Source organism: Suncus etruscus, chromosome 18 (assembly GCF_024139225.1).
Source record: "Suncus etruscus isolate mSunEtr1 chromosome 18, mSunEtr1.pri.cur, whole genome shotgun sequence".
In the NCBI taxonomy this organism is placed as follows: Eukaryota; Metazoa; Chordata; class Mammalia; order Eulipotyphla; family Soricidae; genus Suncus; species Suncus etruscus.
Window position 1 is genome coordinate 37338837 of NC_064865.1, and position 15456 is coordinate 37354292.

General features: G+C 46.2%; 1 non-coding gene across 1 annotated transcript; it reads left to right on the top strand.

Moving 5' to 3' along the window:
* The first annotated feature begins 15017 nt into the window (after positions 1–15017).
* Positions 15018–15124, top strand: LOC125996659 (U6 spliceosomal RNA). The gene has a single exon (XR_007491341.1). It is a non-coding gene; the product is annotated as a U6 spliceosomal RNA (small nuclear RNA).
* Positions 15125–15456: the final 332 nt, after the last annotated feature.

Consider the following 15456-nt stretch of genomic DNA (forward strand, 5'->3'; position numbering starts at 1 on the left):
AGTTTTTGTCAATTTTTTTGTTTTGGGGTAGATATTGAAGTAGTTGTCTATTTTTTTAATTGTATATTTACTTTCTCTTTCTTCTTTTCTCTTCTTCCTCTTTGCGCCTTGTCATATTTCCTATCTCAAGACCATGGCAACTATGTAGTGCATATTTTTATTGCTGCAGTGCTCACTGAATATCTTATTTGATTCCACTTTTTGAACTGTTGTGGTGTCTCACCTTCTTTTCCCCTTCGTCCCTCAAACCAAGGATGAGAGCCTCTAGAATGACTCTGCTCATAGTCGGCATAGTCGATTTTTACCCCATTATATTACCTTTCTCTTTCTCAAACAAAACCACATAACTTGAACTTTCTAGTTACGCCTCCCAAGTGGAGGGGGCAGTAATGGAGGCACCAAGACCAAACAGTTATAAGACCACTAAGTAATAAACTAGACACAGAAGAGACCACGCATTCTAGCAGCCCCTGGGGTGTGGGGGGGGGGGGGGAGTGGAGGCTATGGGAGGCAGGATGGGAGCGGTTGTGGGAGGACAATTCGGTGGTGGGAATTTCCCTGATTCAATGTAAATATGTACCTGGAATATTACTGTGAATGATAGGTAAGCCACTATAATTAAAATAAAAATTATATTAAAGAAAAAGAAATGTCTTCAGGTATAGATATTCTCAGGGTCCCACTTCCCCATCCCTATAAAAAGTACTGACTGGCCATCAAGCACTTAGTGTCTTTTTTGGTGGGGCCACACCCAGTGATGCTCAGGGATTACTCCTGGCTATGCACTTAGAAATCGCTCCTGGCCTGGGGGACCATATGGGATGCCAGAGGATCGAACCATGGTCCGTCCTAGGCTAGCACGCGCAAAGCAGATAGATGCCTTATGCCACCATTCCAGCCCCACTTTGTGTCTTCTTGTCCAAGATTCTCCTCTTCGTCACTTAGCATCTCCTCTGCCTGGGAACTGGATCTGAAGCAAAGAGCCAGCAGAAATCCCAAATTGGTGACTCCAAGTTGGAACAGCCCTCCAAATTGGTGCTCTGAGGCCAAGCCTGGAGTCATCATCCTTATAGAAGGTTCTACTGGGGGGAATTACTCCCTTGGGCCACACCTGCAGAAAAGGTATTGTTACTCCTCAGGTCAAAGGATAAGGTCAGGATTGGTAATGTGCCTCAAGTATTAGAGAACATGCTAGCATCCTTGAGCACTGCCAGGAGAGGTCCCGCACACATACCCTTCATTTCTTCTGTGAAATCATACTCTCTATGATTGAATCTATGGATCAGGAGGTTACTTCTGATGTACCAGAGAAGTTGATTATTGACACGTATAAGGAATTAAAACTCAAAGACAGAGACCAGAGTTAATAGCACAGTGGGTATTAGGGTGTTTGCTTTGCATGCAACTGAACCAGATTCTATCCCTGGCATACCATATAGTCCTCTGAGCAAGCACTGCCAGGAGTAATTTCTGAGTGCAGAGTCAAGAGTAACCCCTGAATGCTGCTAGGTGTGACTGAAGAAAAAGAAAGAAAGAAACTCATATACAATATAGATAAGGGCCAGGAAGAATGGCCCATGATAGAAATCTTGCCACAAGTAGCGAGGGGCTGCAGTCAGGGCAGAAAGGGGACCACTATAACAATAATAGGTGGAAATTATCACTCTGGACAAGAACTGAAAGTGCTGAAAGGAGATAAAGTGATATGCATGATAACCCTTTAGTAACAATATTTGCAAACCACAGTGTCTAAAAGGAAGACTGAGAGAGACTGAAAGAGAAGAGACAGACAGATAGACAGACAGAGAAGTGCCTGCCATGAGAGCATGATTGGGGGATATGGGGGAGGTGGAAGTGAAGACATTGATGGTAGGAATTGTATGACTGAATCATGAACTCAATTATGTATGACTCAGTCATATATGACTCAATCATGAACAACTTTGTAACTATATCTCAGGGTGATTCTATTAAAATTTTTAAATGTCAAAAAATTAAAAAAATAATTCATATACAAAAGAAGGAATTATATAACTTTGCTGTCCATAAGTCCACCAAAATATCAGGCTATTCTGGGGGTGCTTGGGTGTCCCGATCACAGAATGTGGGTATTTGTGACAAACACACCAATACAGAATCCTGCATCTAGTCCTAGCAAATATAATCTCAAGCCTATCCATGCTTCTCCATTCTCTCATCTCCTTCGACCAGATCTCTACACATGTTTTGGACCACACCCAGAAGTAATCAGGGTTTACTCCTGGCTCTGTGCCCAGGAATCACTCCTGGTGATGCTCAGGGACCATATGTGAAGTCAAGGATCAAACCTGAGGGTCCGGAGAGATAGCATTGGAGGTAGGGTGTTTGCCTTGCATGCAGAAGGATGGTGGTTCGAATCCCGGCATCCCATATGGTCCCCTGAGCCTGCCAGGAGCAATATCTGAGCGTACAGCCAGGAGTAACCTTTGAGCGCTGCCAAAAACCCCAAGAATAAACAAACATTAAAAAAAAAAAAAAAAAAAAAGAATCAGGGCCCGGAGAGATAGCACAGTGGTGTTTGCCTTGCAAGCAGCCCATCCAGAACCTAAGGTGGTTGGTTCGAATCCCGGTGTCCCATATGGTTCCCCGTGCCTGCCAGGAGCTATTTCTGAGCAGACAGCCAGGAGTAACCCCTGAGCACTGCTGGGTGTGGCCCAAAAACCAAAAAAAAAAAAAAAAAAAAAAGAATCAAACCTGAGTTAGCTGCATGCAAGGCAAGTGCCCTACCTGCTCCATTTTTTCCGTATCTGGAGAGGCTGGGACCTGCGTCTCTAGCAGGTACAGTTACTCCCAGTAAAAACAAACAAACAGGGCCCGGAGAGATAGCACAGCGGCGTTTGCCTTGCAAGCAGCCGATCCAGGACCAAAGGTGGTTGGTTTGAATCCCGGTGTCCCATATGCCTGCCAGGAGCTATTTCTGAGCAGACAGCCAGAAGTAACCCCTGAGCAACACTGGGTGTGGCCCAAACACCAAAAAAAAAAAAATCCACTTGTTTGAAATGCAAATCTGACATAAGCATTCAGTTTAAGCCCCTTCAACATTCCCATCCCACAGGCCTGAGATTAAAGCTTCAAAGTCCCCTGCAGAGTAATCACCCCTGGGCATCCCATCTCTACCTGCCCTGCCCCGCATTCCATCACTCACTCCCCAATGCTCTGCTCCAAGCGCCCTGACAGTTCCAGCAGCACAATGGCTTTTTCCATTTCTCTCTCCCTCAGCTCCATTTCATCCTTCAGAGCTCAGCTCCTTTAGTCCATCCCCAGGCCAGGAACCTTCCTTCCAAGACCAAACCCCTCCTGACTCCCACACCAGAGAGGAGTTTCCCTGGGGGCACTCAGCAAGGCTTTGGGTCATCACTGATTCCACAGACTGGGGACATCCTGGGGATACAAACCACCCTCTAATGCCGACAGCCCTTGAAACCGAGTGCAAACATGGACTGAGAAGGGGCCCACTTCAAGGCCCAGGAGCTGGACCCACATTCAGTATCTTGGAGAAGATGAGTTGAGGCAAAGATTTTCCTTTCAGCAGCTGCAATTGGGAGGCCCACATAACAGTTCCTGCCATAACTCCAGCCTCCATGTCTCTGGTCTCATCTAGCCCCAAACTTCAATCTCCAGCTCTACTCTCCCACCTTCACCTAGGCCTCCCACAGCTTGCCTGGGACATCCCAACCCTTGGACTTTGCAGTGCCCCTATTGTGAGACCCCATCTTTAGCTTCAGAAGGCTTTGTGGATCATGGGACTTAGACCCATTGGCATCTAAGTTTGATCACTCTATTCAAGGTCTTAGGAACAACTTCAGAAACAAATAAGAGGAAGGAATTTGAAAATCTAAAGGCGCCATTGATAAAATTACTGAATTAAATAGGAAAAAAAAATCAGTGAAGAAGGGCCAGAGTGATAGCACAGAGGTAGGGCATTTGCCTTGCACTAGGTGGACCCAGGACGAATCTCGGTTCAATTCCCAGCATCCCATATGGTCCCCTGAGCCAGGAGCAATTTCTGAGCACATAGCCCTGAGTGTCACCAGGTGTGGCAAAAAAAAAAACAAACAAACGAAAAAAAAAAAAACACAACAGTGAATAGGCCAAGGAATAGCTCAAGAGGGAGAGCGTTTGCCTTGCATGCAGCCAACCGGCTTCAATCACTGGCACCCCATCTGGTCCCCAGATCCTACCAGGAGTTGGTTCCTAAGTGCAGAGCCAAGAGTAACCCCTGAGTGAAGCCTGGAGTGGTTCCTCCATAAACAAACAAACTAACAAACAAAAAATCAATGAAGCATTAGACTGAGTCTCAAAAAGGAAAGTAAAATCCCAAGTTATAGAACAAGGAAGAAGAAAGGCGCCAGTGGATGAGCTGGCTGCCACTGAGGTTACTAGAGGGAACTGGTTCTGCTCACCATGGGCAGTTTCACCAGCAGAGGCAGGATGGGAGGGAAATCAGATGAAAGGTACTCAAAGCAGATGCCTAGGAAACCTGAACAAACATAAAACTTCTAAGAAACAGAGTGAAGTTAAACACACACACACACACACACACACACACACACACACACACACACACAGAGGCTATAGAGAAAATACAGTATATAGGGCTCTTGCCTTGCATGTGGTCAACCCTTGTTTAATTCCTAGCACCCCATATGGTCACCCAGCCCCTCCAAGAGTGATCTGCTGAGTGCAGAGCCTGGAGTAAGCCCTGAGAACTGTCAGACATGATTCCTTCCCTCCTCAAAAAAAAAAAAAAAAAAAAAAAAACCAAAGTGCACACATTGTTTTTTTGTTTGCTTGTTTGGTTGGTTTTTTCGAAGTTTTTTTTTTTTTTTTGGTTTTGGTTTTTGAGTCACACCTGGCAGCACTCAGAGGTTATTCCTGGCTCTGTGCTCAAAAATCACCCCTAGGGCCCGGAGAGATAGCACAGCAGTGTTTGCCTCGCAAGCAGCCGATCCAGGACCAAAGGTGGTTGGTTCGAATCCCGGTGTCCCATATGGTCCCCTGTGCCTGCCAGGAGCTATTTCTGAGCAGACAGCCAGGAGTAACCCCTGAGCACTGCCGGGTGTGACCCAAAAACCAAAAAAAAAAAAAAAAAAAAAAAAAAAAAAAAAAAAAATCACCCCTGGCAGGCACAGGGGACCATATAGGATTCTGGGATTTGAACCAACATCCTTCTGAATGTAAGGCAAATGCCCTTACCTCCATGCTATCTCTCCGGCCCCACACATTGGTTGTTTTTGTTTGTTTGTTTTTTTGTTTTGGTGGTGGTGGTCATGGTGTGGGTTTTGGTTTGGGGGCCACACCAGTGTTTTCCCAGGGGTTTCTCCTGGTTCTGCACTCAGGAATCAGGGGGCTATAGGAATCCCTGGAGATTGAACCCAGATCAATTGCATATAAGGCAAATGCCCCGCCAGCTGTACTATCACTCTGGCACCAAAATGTAAACACATTGTGGGCTGGAGATATAGGGTGAGGGGTTAAAGGTCTTTCCTAGTATGTGGTTCAAACCCCGACACCTCATATGGTCTCTAGAACCTTGCCAGGAGTGATTCCTGAGAGTCAGGACCTGAGCACTGTTGGATGTGGTCTTCTACCCTCCCTCAAAAGCACACACACTATCTAGATAGTTTTATAAATGCCTAGTAATTTTTGTGGGGCTTGGGAGGATGTTCTATGGGGAGAGGGGCTACTCCTGGAGAATCAGGGTTGGCCATGTGTAAGGCAAACACCCTACCTACCTGCTGTACCCCAACCCTGTATTCTGCAAGCTCTTTAGAGAGACAGTTTAATTTTATAAATGATCCCAGATAATAAAAAAGAGGGATCAGGGCCTGGAGAGATAGCACAGCTGCGTTTGCCTTGCAAGCAGCCGATCCAGGACCAAAGGTGGTTGGTTCGAATCCCGGTGTCTCATATGGTCCCCCGTGCCTGCCTGGAGCTATTTCTGAGCAGACAGCCAGAAGTAACCCCTGAGCACCGCCGGGTGTGACCCAAAAAACAAAACAAAAAAAAAAAAAAAAAAAGAGGGATCATTACACTTACAAAAGTAAAAATTCTAGCTGCAAGATTAGCAAATTCAGTGATTGTTTTGCAAGGCAATGTACATGCCTGGGTGTACACACAAATGCACATGTGGCCAAGCAGTGATTACACCAAAAAGAGTCTTCTGCTCTGCCCTGTGAAGTTACCCTCCTACTTATATCTGTCAGTCTTAGATCATAAGCAAGCAGCCGTTAAGCTACTATATGCCTCCATTTCCTCATCCATAAAATGCCAGTGTAAATGCGATCTATTTCATAGCATTGTCATAAAAGTAAAATCAACGTATGTGATGCTTAGAAACTACCTGACTTGCTCAAAAAAGACTGTTGATGAACAGTGATACTGCCCCACTGTAGGTTGCTTCAATAGCTGCTCCCCTGAGGCCAGAGTCATAGCAGGGGTCTCAAACTCAATTTACCTGGGGGCCGCAGGAGGCTAAGTCGGGGTGATCCTTGAGTGCAAAGTCAGTAGCAAGCCTTGAACATTGGGGGGTGTGACCCAAACAACTAAAACAAAACAAAACAAAAAAAGATTCCTCTAGGGCAGGGCCACAAAATGTTGTACGAAGGGCCGCAAACGGCCCTCGGGCCTCGAGTTTGAGACCCCTGCATATGGTATGGGTAGGATGTTTGTCTTGCATGTAGCTGACCTGGGTTTGATCCCTTGCATCCTGTATAGCCCCTTGAGCCTGACAGGAGTAATTTCTGAACACAGAACCAGGAATAACCCCTAAACTGTGCCAGGTGTGACCCCAAAACAAAACAAAAATTCCCCACCCGGATTAGATCCCTGACATCCCATATAATTGGCAGCCTGAGCAGCTGCAGAAGTGATTCCTGAGTGCAGAGCCAGCCCCAAAACAAAACAAACAAGCAAACAAAGTTCTTCCCTGACAGGAACAGAGCGAGTACATGGAGTAAAGCACTTGCCTCCCTGAATGCAGACCTGGGAGTTAGCCCTGAACACCACTGGGTGTGGCCCCCAAAACAAACAAACAAGATGGCAGCAAACTATTGCTCCTCGTCTGGAGGATACACCAGCTATTTCCCCTTGGTTGAATTGGGCTGGCCCTGTGGCCAGTTGTGATCTATGAGACATTGTAGGAGGAAAAAGTGTCTAACTTCTGAGGTTGGGCCTGATTTTGTTTTGCTTTGTTTTGTTTGCGCCACACTTGGAGGACTTGATGGTGTTCAGGGCTCACTTCTGACCCTGTGCTCCTGACAGATCTTGGGGGACATATGACATATGACATTCCAGGCTAGAACTCAGGTTGGCTGCATACAATGTAAGAGCCCCCTGCCTGCTCCAGTACCTAAGTTTGGGTTATAGAGGTTTGCAGCTACCAACTTTGCCAGTAGAAACATGTATTTTGGTACCCAATCAGCAGGCTGAGAGAATGCCTAAGCATCAGAGGGAGATGTCTACAGGAATTCGGGCTAAGACCCACAGGGGACAGATGTGGCTGGGTGTATCTGGAAGCTTGCCAAGTAAGTTATTAAGGTTGTTTGGTGGGCCTGGAGAGATAGAACAGCGGCGTTTGCCTTGCAAGCAGCCGATCCAGGACCAAAGGTGGTTGGTTCGAATCCCGGTGTCCCATATGGTCCCTCGTGCCTGCCAGGCGCTATTTCTGAGCAGACAGCCAGGAATAACTCCTGAGCACCGCCAGGTGTGGCCCCCCCCCAAAAAAAAAAAGGTTGTTTGGTGTATCCCACACTTCAGTGTAGAACAGCCCTGGCAAGCTGCAGAACTGGAAGAGACAGTTCCTGCAGCCTAAGGCACTAAATACTAGGAAGGCTCATTGGGCAATAGTATTGGGGGGAAAGTAATAGGCAGCATTAGAAAAATAGGTCTTGGGGCTGGAGAGATAGTACAGTGAGTAACACTTGCCTTGCATGTGGCCCACTTGCTTTTGATCTGGAGCCAGGATTAAGTCCTCAGCACTATTAAGCTGTAGCCATAATTGTTCCCCCCACTACAGAAAAAAAGAAAGAAAAACAGGTCTCACCTACCTAGAAGATGTAGAGATGACACTATATAGCAATGGTTTTCTTTTTTTTTTTCTCTTTGAGGGAGGGAAAAAGGGAAGGGAAAAAAGGGAAGGGAAAGAAGGGCAGCAATGGTTTTCAACCTTATCACAACTATGGACCACCCCTGTACTCAGAGGATTAGTAGTTATTAACCATAGTTCTAGCCCTGTGCTGATTTTCAATCTTTCTAGGCCTGAGGACCATCTACGTGTGTGAAAACAAGCACAGTGGTGATGTGACCATCAATCAGTCAACTCACAAAGTAATTGTGGGTCCAGTTGTTCTCAATTTAGGTAAGCCAGTTTTACCACTTGATACCTAAACACAGGAGAGATGGAAGATGCTGATCTTGTGTTTCTCGGGCAGATTCCAGGTGCCTTGATAGTTGCTTCACACATTTTCTTCACTCAGAAATCCCAGCCTTGGGGCCGGCGAGGTGGCTCTAGAGGTAAGGTGTCTGCCTTGCAAGCGCTAGCCAAGGAAAGGACCACAGTTTGATCCCCCAGCGTCCCATATGGTTCCCCCAAGCCAGGGGCAATTTCTGAGCGCATAGCCAGGAGTAACCCCTGAGCATCTAACAGGTGTGGCCCGAAAAAACAACAACAACAAAAAAAAATAATCCCAGCCTTAAGGTCAGAGAGATATTGTTAGGGTTTGATATATGCTAGGGTTCGAGTTAACACCAGCACTGAGAGTCAGAGATGGCCTCCGATAATGCAAGGTGAAAAAGGGAGTTTATTTGGTTAACCAAGGTCTAAGCCTCAACCCACTAGGAAAGTCTTGGAAGGACCCCAAGTCCAATCTTCAAGCAGTTTACATAAAAATTATAAGGATTGGGGCCGGAGAGATAGCATGGAGGTAAGGCATTTGCCTTTCATGCAGAAGGTCAGTGGTTCAAATCCCAGCATCCCATATGGTCCCCTGAGCCTGTCAGGAGCAATTTCTGAGCATAGAGCCAGGAGTAACTCCTAAGTGCTGCCGGGTATGACCCAAAAGCCAAAAATCAAAAAAAAAAAAAAATCACAAGCATTAACAGAACAATTATTTCATTGCATAGATGTCTTAATTAATCACTGATTTTTCTGGCTCGACCTTGGTTGTCTAGGGATACTTTGATTCAAACCTTAGTCGTCAAGGGATACTCTGATACAGAACCTGGTTGTTGGGAGGGCACTTTGGTTCAGACGCTGGCTGTCAAGGGTCACCCTGATTCAAACTTTTGGTAATCAAGGGAGCCTTTTTCCAACCTCACTCAACCGCTAGTTCCTTATTCCTGGAGGGCACCGACTTTGGTTTTATTTCTTTTTTGTTTGTTTGCTTGTTTTTGTTTTTTGTTTTTGGGTCACACCCGGCAGCACTCAGGGGTTACTCCTGGCTCTACACTCAGAAATCGCTCCTGGCAGGCTTAAGGGACCATATGGGATGCCGGGATTCGAACCAACATCCTGCATGCAAAACAAATACCTTACCTCCATGCTATCTCTCCGGCCCCTGGTTTTATTTCTGAGTTAACTCTTTCTCTTCCTTCAGCTAGGAGTGGGAAAGTATACTTTACTAAGGTTTAGGCTTATCTCAGTCTAGAGTTCCTTATCATGGATTTAGGGGGAGAATCTTGGTCCTTAAAATATAAAAGCATAGGGGCCGGAGAGATAGTATGGATGTAAGGCGTGTGCCTTGCATGCTGAAGGACAGTGGTTCAAATCCCGGCATCCCATATGGTCCCCCGTGCCTTCCAGGAGTGATTTCTGAGCATAGAGCCAGGAGTAACCCCTGAGCGCTGCCGGTGTGACCCAAAAACCAAAATAATGGTCCAGGGCACTGCCAGAGTATTTAGTTATTTAGTTATTTTGGGTTTGGGGCCACACCTCCAATGCTCAGGAATTATTACTGGCTCTGTGATCAGGAATCACTTCTGATAGGCTTGGGGGATCATAACCATATGGGATGCTGAGGATCAAATCTGGGCCAGCCGTATGCAAGGCAAATGCCCCACTCACTGTACTACCACTCCAGCCCCAGGAGTAATTCTTGAGTGCAGGCCCCATAATTTTTATGACAGTGAAAAATCTAATTTATAAGAAAGTCACAGTAAATAACTTCAGTGACTCTGAAGGTAAATGTTAACATTTAATCCATATTCAATTCAACAACTAGATTTACAATAATGTTTTTCTTCAGCTAAGAGCTTATTTACTGAAATTCATAAGAGCTCTATGTAGTCAGCACTGACTTATCCTGGTTATAGTCATAACCAAATTGGAGAGAGGGGAATTAACTCCTGAAAGTGTTCAAGGGCTATTCCAAACTCTGTGCTCAGCACCCTTGGTGCTGGTGCTGCTTAGGGGATCATACATGGTGGTGGGGATTTGAACCTGGGTTAGTCATGTACAAGGCAAATACTGTAAGCCCTGGACTGTAACCCTGGACTGTGTCTCTAGTTTTTATAACAACAAAAACATAGACAGATAGACAGACAAATGATGGATGGATGGACAGATAGATGGATGGATGGATGAACGGATGGATGGAGGAAGGGAGGGGGAGAGGGATGGACAATGGATGGATGAATGGATAGATGGATGGATAGATGTACAAACGAATGGATGGACGGACGAACGGACAGACAGACAGACAGACAGACAGGCAGACAGACAGACAGACAGATAGATAGATAGATAGATAGATAGATAGGTAGGTAGGTAGGTAGGTAGGTAGGTAGATAGATAGATAGATAGATAGATAGATAGATAGATAGATGATAGATAGATAGATAGATAGATAGATAGATAGATAGATAGATAGATAGATAGATAGATAGATAGATAGATGCTCATACCTGGTGATGCATAGGGCTTAATCCTGGCTCTACACTCAGAAATTACTCTTGGTAATGCTCGGGGGACCATATGGGATGCAGGGAATCAAACCCAGGTCCTGCTTCATGCAACATAAGATCCCTACTCCAGCCCCAACACACAACCAAATCTAGGCCTTTGGTAAAAGGAACATGAAGATTCCCTACAAGGATATATCTGTCCTGTTAAGAAATAAATGTAGTGATAAAGGTAATGCGACAGAAATGTTCATTTATTTTATGCCGAGGCTGGAGTGATATAGTAGCAGGTAAGTCTTTTTGTTTTGATTTCTTTTGGTTTGGTTTTTGGGCCACACCTGGTGACATTCAGGGGTTACTCCTGGCTATGTGCTCAGAAATCACTTCTGGCTTGGGAAACCATATGGGACACAGGGGGATCGAACTGTGATTTATTCTAAGCTAGCACGGGCAAGGCAGATACCTTACAGCTTGTGCCACTGCTCCAGTCCCAGAAGATAAATCTTGTCTTGCACATTGCCTACCTGGGTTTAATCCTGAGCATCCCACCAAGTATTGCCCAAAGCAAAACAATAACAACAAAAACAAAATGAAGTTATTCTGTGTAGGTATCAGAAGCAAAATTATAAACCCGAATATGGTGAGGAGATGAGCATAACTGGCATTCGAGTCATCTGAGCACCAGTAAGTACTCAAGACACAAACTCAGCCCTCTCCCTTCCCAATGTCTTAAAGAAACCAAACAAATAGAGGAATATGAAGTGAAAGCGTGCAAGCTAAGGTGCTTGTCTTGAATGCAGCTGACCCAGCACCTCAGGGAGCATCCCCAGAGAACTTCCAGGAGTGATCTTCAGTGCAAAGGCAAGAGTAATCCCAGAGAGCACTGATAGGTCTGATCTCAAACAAAACACAAAAAAAGTCAGAAATAAGAGACAATCTGTATGGTCCAGGGACTAGTGGCTTCCTGGAGAGCTCTGACTCCATAGTCTAATTTATTGCTTTATAAACAATCATTAGACAAACAAGAGCAAAGTGGTATAAGAAATGTCTATCCATGTTAATCTAACCAGGTTAAGCTTTTATATATCAAACATCTTGCACACCAGGTAAAATAGGACCAAATTATCTGAAGTGGATTTATCTTGCTGAGCATTTCCTCTGGGAGAATGTGCACAGAGAAAAGCAGTTCCTGGACCTCTGCCTTTGTAGTGTTATTCCACCTTGGGGCCCGTGTTCTGGATTTCAGGGTTCTATAATGAGTGCATTCTTCCTCTCTCCTCAATTTGTCTCTTCCAACTCTGTTCCAAACATGTCTAAGCACCAAAACAGAAGAATGTGCCCCCTTAGAGGCAGATGTGCAAGAGCCACAACTAAAGGAAATGGGCTGGGCACTTGTAGGGCACTTGTCTTGTAACCTTGTGGCAGAAACTGGATTCAATCCCGAGCACCCCACATGGTTCCCCAGAACCCTGTAGGAATAATTCCTGAGTTCAGAGTCAGGAGTAAGCCCTGAGCAACGATGGGTGTGGCCCCAAAACAAAACAAAAACAAAAGCAAGAACCACAACTAAAAACAACTGCCCGAGGAGAGCACCTGGGTGGAGTGTGGGAAGCTGCTGTCTGTGGGCAAATCACAGCAGGCACCTCTGCTGAGCATGCATGGCCCTCACTACCAAATGGCACCAGCCACCAGTAAGGTGGTGGAAAGAGTGGGCTGGTTAAACCCCCCTTTTTTTTGGTCACACCCGCAGTGCTCAGGGATTACTCCTAGATCTACACTCAGAAATCGCTCCTGACAGGCTCATGGAACCATATGGGATGCCGGGATTCGAACCACCGTCCTTCTGCATGAAAGGCAAATGCCTTACCTCCACGCTATCTCTCTGGCCCCCACCCTGTTCTTCAAATTTAACAGTAACAAGTACTTAAAATGTCCTTCCACTGTCCATTTCGACTACCCCAAGTTCAGCACCATAATGAGAACCCTAGAACACAAAGTCAGATAATTGAGCCAGCACTCAGCACTATTGGGAATGCTTTTTCCTGGTATTTGAGAGGTTAATAGTGTTTTCTCTTACCCACATGCGTAAGTCTTCTTTTTCCTCTAAAGCCGTGGAATCTGGCAGTGATACTGTGATGTGTTAGGGTAGAATTGTAGTTTCTGCTCTGCTCTCCCTGTACTCCCTGAATTAAGAAGTGCTTTCTTTATCTTGGGGCTAGAGATAGAGTAACACAGGTAGGGCTCTTGCCTTGTGTGCAGCCAACCCAGATTCAATCCTGGCATCCCATATGGTCTCCCAAGCACTACCAGGAGCGAACCCTAAGTGCAGAGGCAGGAGTTACTCCTTCCCACCACTGGATGTGGCCAAAACAAAAACAAAAACAAAAACAAAATTTTAAAAATGCCTTCTCTTGATGCATCGTTGTAGTTGTTGAGGGGCTGGAGCAATAATACAGTGGAGAAGGCACTTGCCTTGCATGCAGTCATCCTGGATTCAATCTCAGGCACCACAAAGGTCCTCTGAGCCCCACCAGAGCCCTAAGCAGAGAGTCCTGCGCATTCCTGAGTGTGCCCCCAAAACAGAAACAAATAAGCAAAACAAAACAAAATAGTGGGAGATCAATCTGGGGATGGGACAAATAGTGCAATTTATAGAGCACTTGCCTTGCATAGGGCCTACTTGAGTTTCATCCCCAACAACCCTGTATGGTTCCGTAAGCCACATAAGCCCAGGAGTGATCCCTGAATACCTTGAGCAACCCTGAGTATGGCCCAAAACTAACTAAAGTAGCCATTGATGACTGGAGCACATATTTTGCATGTGGAATCCCTGGGTTCAATGCCTGACACCACGTGGTCCTCTTAAGTAAGAGGAGTGCCACCCTCCCCAATAAAGAAAATGAAGGCGCTAACCAGTGTGCTACACTGAATGAATCCTTAGGTAGTTCCCGGGCTTCCACAGGGAGCTGACCCTGAAGGTGGAGTGGAGCCATTTCCTGTTTGGGCCATTTCCTCCCTTGCTTCTTAGCTCTCAGAGGAAAGCTCTGAAAGAAAACAGATCTTTGAGCTCATGTAGATGTGCAGTTTTGTCAGGTAGCTAGCTGCAGAGGAGAAAATATGGAGATAAGGGAGTTCAGAATCTTGTCAAGACGGTTACTAAAATGTAGACCCTGGAGCTGGGATTAGGGAGCCCTGCTAGGTTGAAAGGAGGGAGACGTGTGCAGGCAGGTTGATACCTTGGACCAGATGGCATTTGAGGAGCTAAGTCTGGCGAGTGGAAGGTTCTACAGGAAGGAGAGATTCGGAGCAGGGGCCTCTTCAGAAGAGGAAGAAAGTCACCCTGAAGACTGTGAGGAGCCAGTCCCCTGTGGAAAACAATGTGAGGCCTGTGAGAAACAGTTAAAGTTGTGAAATGGAAATGAGGGATTGGAGGAGGAGGAGTCGTGGGCAGCAGTGTGCATCCAGGAAAGCACCTCACCTGTGAGAAAATAAACAGCTTCTCTTCAGAAGCCTGGAGAGGAGCAGGGTCCTCCAGGGAGAATTACATTTCAGCTGGAGCCAGGAAGTGCAGGGGGCACTCCAAGAAGTTGAGGAGCTGAGGAGATTTGCAGAATGTTGGTGATGGGGCCCATAGGGAAGCGGCTAGTGGAGGGCTGGGCCAACAGCTGAGTACTGAGAAGTGGTGGGGAAAATAATGCAATAAAGCAGGGGAGCAGGAGCTCCCTTTTCAGGGAGGGAAGGCTGGATTCCATTCAAGGCAGCTCTTGGCAGCTAGATAAAGGGGTTGTGAAGGGCAAGCTCTCTCCAGCAGGGGCCCAGTCAGTCAGTCTCTCCAGGTCCCTGGTAGGCTGAGCGCTGCCTCTAGCCTGGGGCCTCTTCTGTGGAATGGAGGTAGAAGACCTCAAGGATTTCTACCAGGATTCAGGGACTAGGGTAAACAATATGTGGAAGGAGCAGGTGGGATCAAGAGGAGCATATAGGGAGAACAGTGTTACCTGCAAACCTACATCAAAACTTTGTTCTGTATTTGCAACACTGATGGCTGGCAAACAAAACCTCTACAGCAAGAGACAGAAAGAGTGCTCGCTTCGGCAGCACATATACTAAAATTGGAACGGTACAGAGAAGATTAGCATGGCCCCTGCACAAGGATGACACGCAAATTCGTGAAGCGTTCCATATTTAAAAAAAAAAAAAAGAGGGCCCAGAGAGATAGCACAGCGGTGTTTGCCTTGCAAGCAGCCGATTCAGGACCAAAGGTGGTTAGTTCGAATCCCGGTGTGTCCCACATGGTCCCCTGTGCCTGCCAGGAGCTAATTCTGAGCAGACAGCCAGGAGTAACCCCTGACCTGAGCACCGCCGGGTGTGACCCAAAAACCAAAAAAAAAAAAAAAAAAAAGAGACAGCTTCCAAGGGACAGAAAGCCACTGTGAGGCTTTCTTTGTTTGTTTTTGTTTTTTTGCTTTTGGGCCACACCCGCCAGTGCTCAGGGGTTACTACTCCTGGCTGTCTGCTCAG